The sequence below is a fragment of the Chlorocebus sabaeus genome, chromosome 20, assembly GCF_047675955.1.
Source record: "Chlorocebus sabaeus isolate Y175 chromosome 20, mChlSab1.0.hap1, whole genome shotgun sequence".
Lineage (NCBI taxonomy): Eukaryota > Metazoa > Chordata > Mammalia > Primates > Cercopithecidae > Chlorocebus > Chlorocebus sabaeus.
Window position 1 is genome coordinate 120,274,292 of NC_132923.1, and position 19,557 is coordinate 120,293,848.

The window sequence follows — 19,557 nt, forward strand, 5'->3', positions numbered from 1 at the left end:
AAGGATCTAATGATGTTCATGTTTTCAGTTTATTTCCTTCACTGATAAACGTTGTTAATAGATACCATTGCCTCTCTTTCACCTTAAGTGATGTTACTTAGCACAATTGGTTTCTTGAGAATGCCCCCTAGTTTGGTGGAAGGAATTTTCCTGCTTTACAAATATAAGATATTTTCTCATAAAACAAACTGCTATACTCTTTCAGTGAAGTGAATAGACAGATTAGGTCTCTAAAATGTTAAAGGAGTCACTGCCCCAATTATCTTAGGAACAATAATAATCACTTATATAAAATTAAAATAAGAAAATGAAGCCAGGTATGGTGGCTCATATCTGCAATCCCAGCACTTTAGGAGGCTGCGGAGGGAGGATCAGTTGAGGTTAGGAGTTGGAGACCAGCCTGGGCAACAGAGTGAAACCCCTGTCTCTACAAATTTTTAAGTATTAGCCAAATTTTTAAAGTTGGCAGGGCATGATGATGCTTGACTCTAAACTCAGCTACTGGAGAGACAGAGGCAGGCTGCAGGGAACTATGCTTGTGCCACTGTCCTCCAGCCTGGGTGACAGAGTGAGACTCCCGACTCAAGCCGGGCATGGCGGCTCATGCCTGTAATCCCAGCACTTTGAGAGGCTGAGGTGGGTGGATCACATGGTCGGGAGTTCTGGAGAAACCCAACATTGGGCGACTTCCCTCAAACTTTTCACTAGGCATGACCACTGTGCTATCTTAGAGAGTCTGTGGGGCAAAACCTGAGAACTATCTGCCAGGCTATCAAGAAGATAGCTCCTTCCATTTTTGGGGAGTGAACACCTTTGCTTCAAGGGAGTGTTTCCTCCTAGGATTACAAATCTTTCTGTAACTTCAGGAAACATTGCTGATGAAAACCAGGCATGGTGGCTCTAGCCAGTAGTCCCAGTGACTCAGGAGCTGAGGCAAGAGGATCACTTAAGTTCAGGAGTTCGAGGCTGCAGTGAACTATGATGGTGCCACTGCTCTCCAGCCTGGGCCACAGAGCCAGTCACTGTCTCTGAAAGAAAAAGAAAGAAATACATTGCTGATGAAACTGCAGCCTCTTTTGCAGCTGAATCAAAAGCTATTTATTCACTGCCTAAGATTGTACTAGACAATCACATGACTTTAGATGATATATTTAGCTGAGCAGGGAGATGTATGTGTGGTGGCAAATACCTTTTGTTGCATATATATAAATATTCCCCATGCAGTAGAACCTTCTCTAGAAAAAGTCCGTTCAGTTGGTTGTAGGGCCTAGGGCTTATTTTTCTCAATCCTGACAAGGTAAGGCTGGATTAATGAAGATTCTCTGCAGGTGTAAATTTCCCCTACAAAAGACAGTTTTGCAGAGTTACTTCTGTTTGCTGGCTCTCTGACAGCCATCTTAAAATATGCCAAAGAAATGCATTCTAGGATAAAATATTTTGATTTTCTTCATCTATCTACAGCTTTACCATGCTGACAGCCTCCAGTCCAAGCGTACCTGAAGCCTTTCTTTTTAAAAAGCTTTCCCACCCTCCTGACTGCCTTCAAGTCTCTGCCAAAACACAAGTCACAGTAACTGACTCTCTGCCATAGCAAGCTCGGAATAAATAGCCTTTGCTTTTTTCTATTTGGTCGGTCTTTGTTTATTTGCAGAAGCTTGGGTGTAGAGTTGACAAGGACTCCATCTTTCACCACAACTTAGTAATTTCTTCTGAGCCCTTTTCTCTGTTAGTTCTTGGCCTGCCAAGTCCAGTTTTAGAAAAGAATACTGTTGAGTCTAGTTTAGCAAGAGTCCTCCCAACCACTTTTGATAGCTAATCAAGTTCCTCTTAGTAATTTTCCATCTACTGACTTTCTTATCTTGCCAATTGGGTATAATCTTCAACTCCTCCTGCTGTATTTGAGGTTGAGCTCAGTTCTCTGCTGGCCTCTCTTGCCTATTGTAGCACATACAATAAAATCTGACTTATGTTTTTAACAAGTGTCCAGTGCAGTCCCTCAAAAACTACCTTTGCAAAATTATGACAATAGGAGAAAGCTGACGTGGCTGGCCCCATCTTGGTTCTAGCCTCACAGGCTAGCTGGCTTTGCTCATTCATGTGCAATTTCTCCCAAGCTGTCTTTGGGAAAAATTGAGTTTATAGTTTAAATCAGGGGTCCCCATCCCCCAGGGCCACAAGACAGCTACTGGTCCATGGCCTGTTAGGAACCCAGCTGAACAGCAGGAGGTGAGCTGCAGGCCTCCAAGCATTACCACCTGAGCTCCGCCTCTTGTCAGATCTGCATCAGCATTAGATGCTCATCAGAGCTCGGACCCTATTGGGAACTGCGCATGTGAGGGACCCAGATTGCGCACTCCTTATGAGACTATAATTAATGCCTGATATCCTGAGGTGGAACAGTTTCATCCGGAAACCATCCACCACCCCTTTCCATGGAAAAATTGTCTTCCGTGAAACCAGTCCCTGGTGCCAAAAAGCTTGGGGATAGCCCGAAAGGTTGGTTTAAAGGATAACCTTCCCCAAAACTAAATTACCCCTCTAAAACTCATGAAAGGCCACCAAGTTAGAAGGATGAAAGAGGCCTGAATTCTACTAAGATGTATGCCTTGTTAAATAATTACCAGTCATTATTCCAGAGGTCGCAAGATTTGCAGCTTCCCCAATAACTGCTGTGAAGAACATCACTATTGTAGAATCTAAGATTGGTCTCTTGAGTTGTCTTTTCAGGCTTTTGCATTTCTGACTACTGGATGGCACCATTTGGCCCGAAAATCAACCAGTCCCTTAGCCCCCACCCAGAAGCTGACTCAATGCAGGAGGGTCATTTTCCACGTCCCTGTGATTTCATCCCCGACAATCAGCACCGCCCAAGTCCTAGCCGCCTCCCCACCAAACCATCTGAAAAACCCATGACCTCCAAGCCTTCAGTGAGATTGATTTGGGTAACAACTCTGTCTCCCACATGTCGTGGCTGGCCTGTGTCAATGAAACTCTTTACTGCAATGCCATGGTCTCCATGAATTGATTTTGTGTGTACTTTAGGTGGGAAGAGCCCATCAGGTGGTTATATCTGCAGGATGGTGCCAGTTCTTTCCACAAAGGCTGGTCAGATACCCAGAAAGTATTTCTCCACTACTGCCTGGACAATGTGTCTCCCTGTCAATCTCCAGGGAATGGGGTCTGGATCAAGTATTTAGTATTCAGCAGTTACTACACTGTCATCTAATCCATCATTTTCAATATTTTGCCATGCCTTCCAGTGGCCTAACTGGCCACCATGCCACAAAATCTTTACTTTATGATCTCCAAGGAGAACTCTCCACTCGATGTTTTGTGATTTGAGCAATGTAATAGAATCTGATACTGGTGGGCTGCGGGAGGTCCCCAGAAACTGGGGGGGATCTCAACCCCAGCTGTGGTGTCCAGGCTCTTGACACCACCTTAAGAATGAAGTCAAGGATGAGTCAGCAAATAGTGAAAGAAGAGATTTTATTGCAAAGCAAAAAGTACACACTCAAGAAAGGGGAGTTTGGGCACACCGGAGAGAGAACAATGGGTTCTGGGGTTTCATCTTGATGGGTTTCTTTAACCAAGGAATGGAATATTCATGAAAATTCCCAGGTAAAGGTGGAGATTTCTCGGAACTGTGGCGCCATCCATTTTTACATCAAATAATGGTCTCAGAACTGTCATGGCACTGGTAGGTGTGTGATTTAGTATGTTAATGAGCATATAATGACGGTCTAGGTAATACTTCCGTCCAATCCAGCACCACATTGGGTCCAGTCAGTCTCAACCAGCTTGGTCCACACCCTGGTTTTCCAGCCTCTTATCAGCCCACAGCCTCAAGTCATGTAAGTCTACTGCCTACAATTTGTTATCCTGTGACTACCTTGTATTATTCCTGTTTGAAATCTACTTGTAAATATTCAAATGGTCTTTGACTTTGGCATTCCAAATTTACTACTTCACAGTGTTTCCCGCGTAATATGTAAGAAAAGACGATCCAGACATTTGTTAAACATCTCAAATAAGATGTAGCCCAGGTATTTGTGTCAAATTTGGATTATTTTGGTTTTGTCTTCGCAGAATATAAAAAACTAATGTAAGGTAAGGACTGAGGTCTGGACATGGCTGCCCAAGAGATGACAACGTCCAACACCACGCTTGAGAGTGTCCAACCATCTCTTCTGGGGCAGCATATTTTTCTACAACACTGAATTTGGAAAACAAGCAACAAGATTCATGAAACTGGACAACTGTCTTTATAACATTACCAGTGATAAAACCAGTAAGGAAGGCTGGTTTGCAGTCATCCGACCTGCCTCTTTACTTTCATAAATACGGTTTCTGATATTAAACGGCTTCCAATTTCAAGCGGAACGCTACATCACAAGGATAAGGATGTGAAGAGAACCGGTTTCCTTTGTAATCCTAAACGTTCCGCACAGGAGTTTTTGCGAATTAAAAGCCATTATTTGAAGAAGGGTGCCCAGGATCCATCTGGCCGCAGAAAGGTTGCTCCGCAACAGAAGTTAGGGACCTGCTTCTTTGGAAGAGAACACATGCCGGGGCGGGAGGGAAAAAGGACGAGGCAGACGTCACTTCCCCTTTCCGGCTCCTGCAGTGGATTGGTCGACTGAGTGACAGAAAGGCAGGCGAAGACTGGGAAAGACACTGTCGGTGACATCACGGGTAGGGCGACTTCTATGTAGATGAGGCAGCGCAGGGGCTGCTGCTTGGCCACCTGCTGCTTCGCCACAAAGGAGTTTCCATGCCGTGGAGCGGGTTGAGGTCCGCTGGTCGGACCTGAGAATTCCAGCTGTGTATCAGGGCTAGAAGGGCTGGGGAGTGCGCGTGGCAAGTGACCGTGAGTGTAAAGGGTGAGGCGTATGAGGCTGTGGCGGGGCGGAGGTGTAGAAACTCATACTTACCTGGCAGGGGAGATACCATGATCACGAAGGTGGTTTTCCCAGGGCGAGGCTTATCCATTGCACTCCGGATGTGCTGACCCCTGCGATTTCCCCAAATGTGGGAAACTCGACTGCATAATTTGTGGTAGTGGGGGACTGCGTTCGCGCTTTCCCCTGACATTTTCTGTTCCTATAAAAGCAGATTATATAGTAAGGGCTTTTGTTTCTTTCTAGTAGTTTGTATTTTGGTTGGTGTCTTGTGTGATTCTTACAGTGGAAGGCTTGGGATAGGAAGTAACTTGTCATTTCTTTGCCGGAGGCGAAGTAAAAAGCATCATCCTTTGTAACACAAGTTAACTAGCGCGAAGGCCGCACAGCTCTTCTCTTCCCTTTTTTACGAGGGCCTGCTTTTTGCAGAGATTGTTCCAAGGTCTCCAGTCTCTTGGGTTCTCATGCTCTGTGAAAATTTTCCCCCAGTCACCTTTTACACAGCCTCTGCTTGTAACCGCAGCCCTCACAGGAGTTTGTAGGATTTCTGTGCTAGCGGGGAATGTGTTCTCACCTCCTAGAGCCAGCTAGAAACCACGCAGAGGGGCGCGGTTCTTTGGGAAGAAATTAGGGCCTTTGGGGCTCTACTGTCCCCGTTGGGTTGTAAACATAACACGCTTACTTTGCGTAGGGGAAAGGCTCTGCCGGCGCCCAGGTGCCCTAGCGCATATTCATCCAGGCCCGCAGGTCAGAACCGCAGTCTCACCTGTCTTGACCGAAATGCGCTGCGATCCTTCCTGAAGTATAGGCGGGAAGTTTTATGTGGAGCCGGGTCCAATCCCCTACTGTCTCCTGCCGTTTACCTATCTTGTCTTTCTTCAGAGTTTATTTAAGCGACAGCTTCTTGTTTGAGGTCTCGCTTACGCATCCTAGATCCATTGCCAGGCAACTTTCTAGATAGCACCCCGACCCATCCTTCCTACCTTCAAGCAGCCCTTTCCTATTCCTGGTGCCAGCGTCCTCCCCTGTTCCTCTTTCTTCAGGCCCTCGCTTATCACCTTCATGGACATAAAATACTTAGCTCTCGCTCAACCTGCGGTTTATACCTGACACGGGTCAGTACCCTGGCAAATACCTTAACACCCCTTCTCAAATGACACTGTAAATTCATCTCTTTTTAACTCCCAGAAGTATCTCATTGGTTTTGTGGTAGTGTGTGTCTGTAATCGCAACTACTCAGGAGGGTGAGGCAGGAGAATCGCTTGAACCCGGGACGCAGAGGTTGCAGTGATCGTGCCACTGCACCCCAGCCTGGGCAACAGAGTGAGAGTCTGTCTTAAAAAAAAAAATTAAAAAAAAAAATTAGTTCATATGGGACATTTTATTGGAGACGGCACAATCCTACATCCAACAGGCACTTGGTGCAGATCTGAACCCTCTGAGCTATTGGCTCAGGTTCCCTATGTTCTATTAAGTATCATGAGCAGAAATTGAGCTCTTTTACCCACTAAGTATGGCTATAGAACATGTCTCTCTCTCTGTCTCTCATTGTTGCATCATTATTTTTTGCCATCAGTGTGGGTTTTTGGTTTTGAGGTTATGAAGTGAATTTGTGGGGACAATCTCTGTTGGGTCATGTTGACAAGGATCTAGTCCCTGTTTGGTAATACATGACAGCTAATCTGGTCTGTGAGTCTTTTTAAATTGTCTATTTATTGTCCTGAGAATAATGGCATTTCCTGATCCTTGAGACTGCAGCAATGATAAGTTGTTCAGATCTTGTCTTTCCAATATTTGGTAAAAATTTTATGGACCTAATAGTTGTCAATATCTGCAAGAGTGGCATCTCTATTACAAGAGTGATCTTACTACTCAATGTCCCCCCTTCCACCCAACTTCGTTCCATAGGAGCTCTTGGCTTGAACAAATTTACTGTATCTAAAAGACATCTTAGTATAGGAAGAAAACTAAATCTGTAGCATGTAAGGAGCAGTTTTCTTTGACTGGTATATTTAGGTTTCTAACCAGCTGAAAAATTCAAATACATGTCTTTTAAGGATTAAGTTTAAACCACACTATAGAAAGGAGAGATAAGGTTTATATGATCACATAAAAGCAATGGAATCAGCAATATAAGCACTTTTCACAATCTTACAAATCAAATTTAATAATCTCCAGAACATTAAGGAAGTTCAGCCCTTAATGAAAATGAATGAAAAGAAACTATTCACTCACTGTTACACGCCCTGGAAAGAGAATGTCCTGCTGGACTCAAAATGGTATCACAATATTACTCAGATTTTCAGCAATGAAGGCCCTCCAAGGATCTAATGTTGTTCATATTTTTCAGTTTATTTCCTTCACTGATAAACATTGTTAATAGATACCGTTGCCTCTCTTTTCACTGAAGTGATGTTACTTAGCACAATTAGTTTCTTGAGAATGCTCCCTAGTTTGGTGGTAGGAATTTTCCTGCTTTATAAATACAGGATATTTTCTCATGAAACAAATTGGCATACTCTTTCAGTGAAGTGAATAGAAAAATTAGGTCTCCAAAATGTTAAAGGAGTCACTGCCCCAATTATTTTATGAACAATAATAATAATAATGACTTAAATAAAATTAAAATAAGAAAATGAAGCCAGGTATGGTGGCTCATATCTGCAATCCCAGCATTTTAGGAGGCTGAGGAGGGAGGATTAATTGAGGTTAGGAGCTAGAGACCAGTCTGGGCAACATAGTGAAACCCCTGTCTCTACAATTTTTTTTTTTTTTTTTTTTTTAAGATGGAGTCTCGCTCTGTCCCCCAGGCTGGAGTGCAGTGGCGCCATCTCGGCTCACTACAAGCTCCGCCTCCCGGGTTCACGCCATTCTCCTGCCTCAGCCTCCTGAGTAGCTGGGACTACAGGTGCCCGCCACCACGCCCGGTTAATTTTTTGTGTTTTTAGTAGAGATGGGGTTTCACCAGATTAGCCAGGATGGTCTTGATCTCCTGACCTCGTGTTCCGCCCGCCTCGGCCTCCCAAAGTGCTGGGATTACAGGCGTGAGCCACCAGGCCCGGCCCAAATTTTTAAGTATTAGCTAATTTTTTTTTTTTTTTTTTTTTTTTTTGAGACGGAGTCTTTCTCTGTCACCCAGGCTGGAGTGCAGTGGCCGGATCTCAGCTTACTGCAAGCTCCGCCTCCCGGGTTTTCGCCATTCTCCTGCCTCAGCCTCCCGAGTAGCTGGGACTACAGGCGCCCGCCACCTCGCCCAGCTATTTTTTTTGTATTTTTTTAGTAGAGACGGGGTTTCACTGTGTTAGCCAGGATGGTCTTGATCTCCTGACCTCGTGATCCGCCCGTCTCGACCTCCCAAAGTGCTGGGATTACAGGCTTGAGCCACCGCGCCCGGCCAGCTAATTTTTTTAAAGTTGGCAGGGCATGATAATGCATGAATCTGATCTCAGCTACTAGGGAGACTGAGGCAGGCTGCAGGGAACTATGCTTGTGCCACTGCCCTCCAGCCTGGGTGACAGAGTGAGACTCCCAACTCAAAAAAAAAAAAAAAAAAAAAAAAAGGAAAGAAAGAAAGAAAAAGAAAGAAAATTAAGAATTTGCTGAAAATTGTTTTTTTTTTTTTTTTTTTTTTTGAGGCGGAGTTTCGCTCTGTCGCCCAGGCTGGAGTGCAGTGGCTGGATCTCAGCTCACTGCAAGCTCCGCCTCCCGGGTTCACGCCATTCTCCTGCCTCAGCCTCCCGAGTAGCTGGGACTACAGGCGCCCGCCACCTCGCCTGGCTAGGTTTTTTTTTTGTATTTTTTAGTAGAGACGGGGTTTCACCGGGTTAGCCAGGATGGTCTTGATCTCCTGACCTCGTGATCCGCCCGTCTCGGCCTCCCAAAGTGCTGGGATTACAGGCTTGAGCCACCGCGCCCGGCCTGAAAATTGTTTTACTACAATGCTAGGCTGCATGTCTTGCACCTGTACTTCCAGCAACTCAACAGGCTGGAAGGATTGCTTCAGGCCAGCAGTTGAAGACCAACCTGGGCAACAGGGCAAGACCTCATCTCTAAAAAAAATACAAGGCAAGCTGAGCCAGGAGTGTTGCCTGAGCCGGGAAGTTCCAGGTTGGTCAGCTATAATTGCCCTGCTGCACTCTAGCCTGGATAACAGAGTAAGACACTGTGCCTTACTTTTTATTTTTATGTTTTTTAATACTTATGCTTATTTATTTATTTTTGAGACAGCGTCTTGCTGTGTAGCCCAGGCTGGAGTGCAGTGGTGCGACCTGAGCTCACTGCAAGCTCCACCTCCCACGTTGAAGCTATTTGCCTGCCTCAGCCTCCAGAGTAGCTGGCATTACAGGTGCATGCCACCATGCCCAGCTAATTTTTATATTTTTAGTAGAGATGGGGTTTCACCATGTTAGCCAGGCTGGCCTCAAACTCCAGACCTCAAGTGATGTACCTGTCTTGGTCTCCCAAAGTGTTGGGATTACAGGTGTGAGCCACCTCGCCCAGCCTACTTATGCTTGAAATGCGAAGTTTCAATAGGGAAAAATTTTCTTGTTGAATTTCTAACATGAAAAAATGATAGATTTAGCTGTAGATTAAATTAATGGTCTTCATAGTTTGGTACAATAAAACAAATGAAATGAAGTTGATAGCAGAGAGGAATTTTTGATGCTTTTGAACAATTTAAATAATGTAAATATTTAATATATAAGATGAACAAGTTCATTACGCTATTATTTTATTTATTTATTTATTTATTTATTTATTTATTTATTTATTGAATTGGAGTCTCATTTATTGAGTTGGAGTCTCACTCTCTCACCTAGGCTGGAATGCAGTGTGCGGTGTTGGCTCACTGCAACCTCTGCCTCCCGAGTTAAAGCGATTCTCCTGCCTCAGCTTCCTGAGTAGCTGGGTTTACAGGTGCACACCACCGCACTCGGCTAATTTTTGTATTTTTAATAGACATGGGGTTTCACCATGTTGGTCAGGCTGGTCTCCAACTCCTGACCTCATGATCCACACGGTATGGCTTCCCAAAGTGCTGGGTTTACAGGTGTGAGCCACCGCACCCAGCCCATTACTTTATTTTTAAAAAATCAGTGTGACTCTTTTGACAAATTCGAATGGTTTAATAATCTTGGTTAGGCTGGGCACGGGGACTTATGCCTGTAATCCCAGAACTTTGGGAGCCCGAGGTCAGGAGTTCGAGACCAGCCTGGAAAACATGATGAAACCCTGTCTTTACTAAAAATACAAAAATTAGCCTGGCATGGTGGTGGGCTCCTGTAATCCCAGCTACTCAGAAGGCTGAGGCAGGAGAATCGCTTGAACCTGGAAGGCAGAGGTTGTAGTGAGCCAAGGTCATGCCACTGCACTCCATCCTGGGGGGTGACACAGTAAGATTCTGTCTCAAAAAAAAAAAAAAGAAAAAAGAAATGTATGAAAAATTAAAATTATGACTTCAAATAAATTAAATATATAACAATGAAAAGGAGGCCTAGCATGACTAACTGCATTTTGCTCCTAACCCTTCCTACCCTGTGGTGATATCTTTTAGGCTAACGGCTTTTTCTTATTTCTGCACATAAGCCAAGCTATCTACGGGAGGGATGTAGCTTGCAGTTTAACTTTAAAGCACATATGATAATAATCCCTTCCCCAGACTTAACTCCTGAGAAGGCAGAGAGGTGGTATACACAAGTAACAGTGTTATGTTGAAGATTTATAAGAGCAGTGTGACCTGACAAAGGACAAAGAATTTTCACCATCCCCTTGGGCTCTCACTGCAGCCTATAAGTCTGTCACTGTCAGATCTCTTCACCTCAACCGCCTCCTTCTTCCTCCCTTCCCTAACGTACAAGGAACCTGAAAATCATATTAATTTAAGATGGTTTCTTAGGATATTAGTTCACCATCTGTTCAGTTTGGTGGCTCTCTGGAATAAAGTCACCTTCCCTGCCCCTACACCTCATCCCTTGACTTACTGGCTGTCATGCAGCAAGTGGTGAGTGCAGTGAGCCGAGATCACACCACTGCACTCCAGTCTGGGTGACATAGTGAGACCCTGTCTCAAAGAAAAAAAAAAAAAGACAAATTTGGTTTTAGAACCAGACAAATTAAATGGGAGACTTACTTCCAATGAGACCTAGAAATTTCTAAATTTCTAAAATTTCTAAAAGAACTGAGAAAATTATCTCCATTAGAGGAAGCAAGCTGAAGGAGGTAAACTGACACGTTTTCTGAATTGAGAAATACTGAGGAGACTTTGTCTCTTTCGCCTCCAACTGCTCCTTTTCCTCCTGCCCTCTGCACCTGCATAGTCTTTCTTACCTGAACCTTGCTGTCCTGCCGTGCCTCTTCTTCCGTCACCATCACCTGAGGAAAGCCCCCAGGGCTCTGGCCCCTTCTCTGAAACTTCTGTTCTGACAGCCCCTTTCCAGGTAAAACCCAAACCCACAGGAAGAGGGGAGCCTACCGTTGTGCATACCGCTTCACCGAAACGTGAATTAAGAGTATTATAAAGGACTTCCCTGATCTAAATTGAAATGCATTTCGCTCTCATGTTAGCTGCAGTGCTGTTGGCAGGCGGAGCTCAGGGATCTAGGCTTCCCTGCTGTGTGGATTGCTCAATGGTCCCCAAGGCCTACTGGCTTTTAACACCACTTGAAAACCTTAGTGTTTTTCTGCTGTCCCCAGAGTCACCTCCTACACAGCCTCTTTTTGTTTGTTTGTCTTTTTCCCTGAGACAGAGTCTCACTGTATCTGGTGGCATCTTGCTTCAAGCGATCCTCCCACCTCAGCCTCGGGAGTAGCAGAGGCATGAGTCACCACGAGTCACATTTCTGTTCTTGTTTCTGTTGTTGTGGTGGTGGTTTTGTTTTTTTAAGAGTTGAAGTTTCACCATGTTGCCCAGGTTGGTCTCCAACTCCTGGACTCAAATGGTCTGTCCTGCCTCGGCCTTCTAAAGTGCTGCGATTACAGGTGTTATCCATCACACCTGGCCAGCCCCTGCTTTTCACTATAGCATTCCTGGGAGTTTGTAGAATTTCTGTGCTGGGGGGAACATGTACTCAGCTCATAGAGCCAAGTAGAAATTGTACTTGGAACTGGTGCCCTTGGGTTGTAGACATAACACGCTTGCTCTTTGTATGGGAAGGGCTTTGCTGGTGCTCTGGTGCCCCTGCACAGGGCATCGAGGCCTGCAGGTCAGAACAGCAGTCTCACCTATCTGTTCCTGTAATACACAGCAATTCTCCCTGGAATAGAAGATAGGAGGTCTTGTGAGGTTCCTACAAGCAAGAAGACAAACTTCCCTTCAGTTTGTATTGACAAAATTCAAAATTAATAACAACAGCCCAACCTCTTGGATGACAAACGTCCTTTATACTGACAGACCGGAACTGCCCTGCTTGCCTCAGCTCCTCCATGCAGGTGCAGCCCTCAATTCCCTCCACACAGGTCATTTCCTCCCTGCTTTCTCCAAAAGAGGGAGACAGCGGTTCTGCAGGAACACAGGGCCCCAAGCCTTCCAGGGCTAAAAATCTCAGAACAAGTTGCCCCGTCCTGCCTGTACCTCACAACTGACCTAGAAATGACCTTTTCTAGGAGCAAAGTAGGGGGAAATGGTCACCAGAGCTGGGGCCTGGGTACTGGGCCAGGTTGCCCTGCAGGAGGGGGGGTACTCAGGGTTAGAGGGGGCCAAGCACCAAGACCTCGGCATCCCCAACCTCCGAAAGGACTCAGAGAGATGCAGAAACCAAGACAGGGTTCCTCTTTCAAGGAAAGAGACTTTTGAGGAAGACCTCAGGACTCTGAACCAAAATCCAGATTTTTCCCCATCTGTAGCTTAATTCCATCTTAATTGATGCAACTTCATCATTCCCCTATGCTCAGGACAAAAAACAGTTCTTTTATAGCGTGGTCATTCTCTGGCCCCATACATCCTATTGGTCAGAAAATTATGTGTTTTTTTTTTTTTTTTTGGTTAACTTCAGACTTTGGTCTGCATAATCTTTTTCTTTCTTGGTCTGAAAACCACCCAATAGTCCCATATGTAGCTTTTTTGGGTAAACCTAGGAATGGATCTTTCTGGTCTTAAAGCTTGAAACTTAATAATTTGTTTTATCTGAGTTCCTTCCTCAGGAAACAGCCTCTCAAGAAAGCTATCAAAGAACTGAAATTTATCCAGACAATGAGATGCTGGGACCCCTCCTTCATCATGATTGCTTCCTTGCTCCTCCCTAGTTCCTGTTTTCGTACACATTGTTACATTTCTTCCCTGCCATCTAAACCTCTGGTTTTGGTTGGCCAGGGAGATGGATTTGAGACTGAGTTCTCATCTCCCCGACTGCAGCACCCTATTAAAGCACCTTCCTTGGCAAGAATCATCTCAGTGATTGGCTTTCTGTGCGGTGATTGGCCCTTGCGACAGCCGCTGTCCCCCGCAGATGCCCTCTGCAGCTCCTGCGTGCGGGCCCCGCTCTGTACTGCCCTCCTCGTATGGGACCCGGTTTCGTGTTCACTGCAGGCCTGCCGAGTTGGAAGCATCTCCATTGTGCAGATGGGGAAACTGAGGCCCAGAGTGCGCAGTTGGGCTGGCCACGAAGGCAGAGCCGCCGGATGCTGTGCGGGGATGGGGCCCTGCAGCCCTTGCGCCTCTCACCATGCGGCCTCAGGCCCCTGGGCCCGGCAGCGTCTCTGGAGTGGGCATTTTGAACGAGCGCCCTCCTGATTTTCACACAAACCTAAGTCTGAAGACCATGCTGGGGCGGATGTCTGCCCCTCTGGTGACCAGCTCCCTCGGGAAGACGATTGACTGGGGAATGGGGACCCTGGGGAGGGGGCCTTCATGGTTCCATCTGTCTGTTTACACCAGAAAACAGAGATTTCTGTTTTCTTTAGCTGGGCTCACAGCAGGTGCTTAATAAACAGATCTTGTGGAGGAGCAGAGGCCAGCGGGATTCAGGCAAGACTCCAGGAGTCAACCCCTGGATCTGAGAGGCTCCCCACCCGCGCACATTTCCCTGACTTAACCCTCGCCTCCCAAGTCTTTCAGCCCTTGCAGGGGAGGCCCCCTTTCCACCCAGGTGGCCCCTGTGGGGGTCACTGCCTGGTTTTCACCCTGAACTTCTGGGATGCGACAGATGCTGGATATGTTCGCTGGTGTCCTTCCGTGATCCCCGTCTGTGGCTGACACCATCTGTGGCCCAACATGACCCCAGCCAGAGCCAACGGGAATCATTTCTTTTTCCATTTAACATCCTACATTATTACTTGGCTTTTAGCATTCATTAATTCATTCAGCAGCTCTTCGTGGAGCTTTGGCCTTAGCCCATGCACTGTGGAAGTGGCAGAGAACTAAGCCAACCTGGCACTTTGGGAGGCTGAGGTGGGAGGACTGCTTGAGCCCAGGAGTTGGAGACTAGCCTGGGCAACATCTCATCTCTACAACAAGTAAAATATTAGCCAGGCATGGTGGCACGCACCTGTGGTCCCAGCTACTCAGGAGGCTGAGGTGGGAGGATCCCTTAAGCGCAGGAGGTCAGGGCTGCAGTGAGCCATGATTTTGCCACTGCACTCCAGCCTGGACAACAGAGCAAGACCCTGTCTCAAAGGAAAAAAAAAGGAGGAGACAGACAACATACATGTTGGAGAAAACGGAACAGCCACTGGAGGGACCTCTTTAGCTGGGAGTCAGGGGTAGCTCCCTCAGAAGGTGATATTTTTGAGCCAAAATCTGGCTGACAAGCAGCAGTGAGTTGTGCAGAGGAAAGGGGAAGAGCGTCCCAGGCAGAGAAAATGGCAGTGCAAAGGCCCAAAGGTGGGAGCATGCGTGGTGTTTGAGGAATCAAGAAGGCCATGAGCAGCCGGGTGTGGTGGCTCAGGCCTGTAATCCCAGCGCTTTGGGAGGCCAAGGTGGGTGGGTCACTTGAGATCAGGAGTTTAAGACCAGCCTGGTCAATATGGTGAAACCTCATCTCTACTAAAAATACAAAAATTAGCTGGGCATTTTGGTGCTTGCCTGTAATCCCAGCTACTTGGGAGGCTGAGGTAGAAGAATCGCTTGAACCCAGGAGGCGGAGGTTGCAGTAAGCCGTGATTGTGCACCACTCCAGCTCCAGCCTGGGCAACAGAACAAGACTCTGCCTCAAAAAAAAAAAAAAAAAAAAAAAAAAAAGGCCATGAGCGAGGACTAGAGAGAAGGAGATGAGGTGGGAGAAGTGGGGTGGGGTCAGATCTGGTGGGCCCTGTGAGCCATGGAAGGACTTTGAACTTCATTTTAGGTGCGGTAAGAGCTAGTAGAGGGCTTTGGGCAGGGGAAGGGTATGACCTCTACTGTGTGAAATTAGGGGGGGTGAGGGGATGAGCAGCGAAGCAGAGAGACCCTTGGGGAGCCATCTGAGCAGTCCAGGCAGTGGCTTATATAATACACATCGGAGTCCTGGGGTGGTGCCAGGCACACAGCAGGCGCTGCAGGATGGCAGTCATTGCTGTTACTGTTTTTGTTTATCTGAGGCAGTGTCTTGCTCTTTCACCCAGGCTAGAGTGCAGTGACACAACCACAGCTCATTGCAGCCTCAACCTTCCAGGCTCAAGCAATCCTCCTGCCTCAGCCTCTCAAGGAACTGGGACTACAGGAGGTATATGCCACCATGGCAGGCCAGTTTTTTGGTATTTTTTGGTAGAGATGGAGTCTCACTATGTTGCCAGGGCTGGTCTCAAACTCCTGGGCTCAAGCAGTCCTCCTACCTCGACCTGCCAAAGTGTTGGGATCACCCAGCTTGCTGTTATTATTTAAGACTCTGGGCTGGGCGTGGTGGCTCATGCCTGTAATCCCAGCACTTTGGAAGGCCGAGGCAGGTAGATCACTTGAGGTCAGGAGTTTGAGACCAGCCTGGCAAATATGGTGAAACCCTGTCTCTACTAAAAATAAAAAAATTAGCTGGGCACGGTGGCGCATACCTGTAATCCCAGCTACTCAGGAGGCTGAGGCAGGAGAATTGCTTGAGCCCAGGAGGCAGAGGTTGCAGTGAGCCGAGATCGTGCCACTGCACTCCAGACTGGGTGACAGAGCGAGACTCCATCTCCAAAACAAAACAAACCAAAACAAACAAAAAAACGAAAAACCCTTTGGAATCAGGCACACCTAGGTTGCGGCTGTGGCTTGAGCTCTTTGTGGCTGGGTGCATTGGAGCCAATTATTTAACTTCGCTGAGACTTTGTGCTGTCATCTGTAAAGTGAGTAGAGTGGTGCCGGGAATGTTAAAGCAGGTAAGGGACAGATGTAACATTTTGCGCATAGGGAATGGCTCGTGGTTGGTTCAATATTTTTGTCATAATTTCTGGTCAGCAGCAGGGGGATAAAGAAGGGGTAGGGGGATAAAGAAGGGGTAGGCGGATAAGAGGTGCTGCTATGTTTGAGACAAGTAATCTTGGAGGAGCTTTTTGGCTAGTTCCTGCCGCTAACCCTGGCAAAAGGCAGGTTTGGAGGGTGGTAGTGGGGAGGGAAGGGTACAAAGGGTGTCTCTTCTGTATTTGGTCACTAAATAATGGCCCAGCATCTAGAACAAGGCACAGGGTTCTAGCTTGGGTACTAGAAAGAGCCAATAATACTCATGATAGCAATGATAACAGTAGTAATAGCCAACACTTACCCGCTGTTTAACTGCTGGTAGTAATTAAGGTAACACTAGCTAATGTGATAGTGAAACCCTGAATCCTCAGAGGCTTAGCACAATAGACGTTTATTTCTCATTCATGAAAAGTCCTGTTGGCTGTTTGGCCAGTGGCTTTCTATGTGACCCAGGGACCCAGATCCCTTCTGTCTTGTGGTTCCAGCATCCCCTAGGACCTTGGAGTTATTTCCTTCTAGCTGATGGACCAGGAAGGAGAGAAATAATTTTATGGGCCAAGCCTAAAGTGGCACACTTTCTTTCTGTCTTAATTCTATGGACCAGAAGTTGACCACAAGGCCGTATCTGACTGCACGGGAGTCTGGGAAATAGCTTTCAGCCATATTCCTAAGAGGAATTGGAAATGCTTTGTGGTGAGCACATTGCAGCTTCTGCCACACCATATCCAGGCATATAGCTTAGCACGAGGTATTTTACTTAATGCTCATGCTAGAGACAGGCACCGTTAGTATCCCATTTTGCAGATGAGGAAACTGAGGCTCAGGGAAGTGAAGACTCTGGCGCAGGGTCTGTGAGCCAAGATTGGAGTCCAGGTGGCCAGATGCTGAAGCTGTTAGCATCCAGATTTCTAAGAGGAATTCAGTCATTTTTTTTTTTTTGGAGAATTGGGTGGAAGCAGTGGACACATACATGGGGTTCAGATACGACCTCCTGGAACCCACAGAACCCAGCAGGACTGTGGGGGAGAACTTTGAGGATGGAGCCAAGGGTGGGTGTCACCTGGTGCCAGGGGCTGATATCCTGTCCCCTTCCCCCAACTGTTAGGGCCGTGGTCAGGAGAGGAGACAGAATAATTCAGTTCAGTTCCCCAAGGACATCTGGGGCCCCTTCTGCTGAGCTGGGCATGCAGGGCTGGACATGCTGGCCCAGGGGTATTTGTATTTGTGGTTTCCCCCTTGCTCTGATAGGCAGGTGTGCAGCCTGTAGAGGGGATTTTTGGAGGCTGCTTAGAGGTAGAAGAGTGGGCATCCCTGTGGTTTGTAGTGGCAGCTCTCTGCTGCTGGCTGGTTTAGTTTAGTTTAGTTTAGTTTTGTTTTTTTTGTTTTTTTTTTTTTTTTTTTGAGACAGAGTCTCGCTCTGTCACCCAGGCCAGAATGCAGTGGTGCGATCTCAGCTCAGTGCAACCTCTGCCTCCCGGTTTCAAGTGATTCTTGTGCCTCAGCCTCCCGAGTAGCTGGGACTGCAGGCACCCACCACCATGCCCAGCTAATTTCTGTATTTTTAGTACAGATGGGGTTTCACCACGTTGGCCAGGCTGGTCTAGAATTCCTGATCTCAAGCAATCCACCTGCCTCGGCCTCCCAAAGTGTTGGGATTACAGGCGTGAGCCACCGCACCCGGCCAGTGGCTGGTTTAGTTTTGCCCAAATCTGGCTTGCTTGCCATTGCAACTTGGCAACATTTATCTTTATTTATTTTCTGCCCTGTTTCTTGGTTTTTCCATCTGCAGGACAGGTTCCTTAGTTGGGTATGAGCGGTCCAGCCTGGACTGATGAGCATTTGTACAGCACCGTGGCATTCTGGGTCTGACCTCGATACAGTAGTAGAGCCTCAAAGTGCAAATGCTTCGGCCTTGCCCTTCAGTCACTTATTGGGAGGCTGCTGGTCAAAGTGGAATGAGCTCTGGGCTCACCACTTCCCTGAAGCATGTCACCTTGAATAGGTGAGAGCCCAATCTCTCTGAGCCTCAGATTTCTCATCTGGAAATGGGTTGAAGTAAGGATTTAATGAGATAATGTGAATATGCCCCCTTTGGGGCACAGCATGGAGCAGAAGGCACCCAGAGGCCGAGGTCTGAGGCATAGCAGTGAAGCAGGACGAGCCACAGGCAAAACTCCTCAGACACCGGGTTAAAGAAGGAAGGAGGTTTATTTGGCTGGGAACTTTGGCAGAATTGTGTCTTAAAAGCGGAGCTCCTCGAATGAGCAATTCCTGTCCTTTTTCAGGGCTTACAACTCTAAGGACAGGAGCCCAGACACATGATGCTAATGACAATAGGAACAGCGGCCACCATTGGCTAATAGCTCACCACCTGCCTGGTGTGGCAGGTACTTACTATTAGTCTCATTTTTTTGTTGTTTTTGGTAGGAAAGAGTCTCGCTCTGTTGCCCAGGCTGGTCTCAAACTCCTGGGCTCAAGCGCTTCTCCCATCTTGGCCTCCCAAAGTGCTGGGATTACAGACCTGAACCACCATGCCCAGTCTAGTCTCATTTTATTTTATTTTTTTATTTTTTATTTTATTTTATTTAATTAATTAATTTATTTTTTTCAAGGCAGAGTCTTGCCCTGTCACCCTGGCTGGAGGGCTCTGGCACAATCTTGGCTCACTGTCACCTCCTCCTCCGGGGTTCAAATGATTCCCCTGCCTCAGCCTCCTGACTAGCTGGGATTACATGCACATGCCACCAAGCCCCAGCTAATTTTTTTTTTTCAGACGGAATCTTGCTCTGTCGCCCAGGCTGGAGTGCAGTGGTGCGATCTCTGCTCACTGCAAGCTCAGCCTCCCGGGTTCATGCCATTCTCCTGCCTCAGCCTCCCAAGTAGCTGGGACTACAGGCGCCCGCCGCCACACCTGGCTAATCTTTTTTGTATTTTTTAAATAGAGATGGGGTTTCGCCGTGTTAGCCAGGATGGTCTTGATCTCCTGACCTCATGATCCACTCGCCTTGGCCTCCCAAAGTGCTGGGATTACAGGTGTGAGCCACTGCGCCTCGCCAATTTTTAAATTTTTATCTATTTATTTTTTTTGAGACAGTCTTACTCTGTCGCCAGGCTGAAGTGCAGTGGCGTGATCTCGGCTCACTGCAACCTCCACCTTCCAGGTTCAAGCGATTCTCCTGACTCAGCCTCCCAAGTAGCTGGGACTACAGGCATGCACCACCATACCCAGCTAATTTTTGTATTTTTATTAGAGACGAGGTTTCACCATGTTGGCCAGGATAGTCTCAATCTCTTGACCTCGTGATC

The 19,557-nt window shown here is 46.9% G+C and overlaps 1 non-coding gene across 1 annotated transcript; it reads left to right on the top strand.

Moving 5' to 3' along the window:
- Positions 1-4,926: 4,926 nt before the first annotated feature.
- On the top strand, positions 4,927-5,090 carry LOC119622977 (U1 spliceosomal RNA). The gene has a single exon (XR_005239494.2). It is a non-coding gene; the product is annotated as a U1 spliceosomal RNA (small nuclear RNA).
- Positions 5,091-19,557: the final 14,467 nt, after the last annotated feature.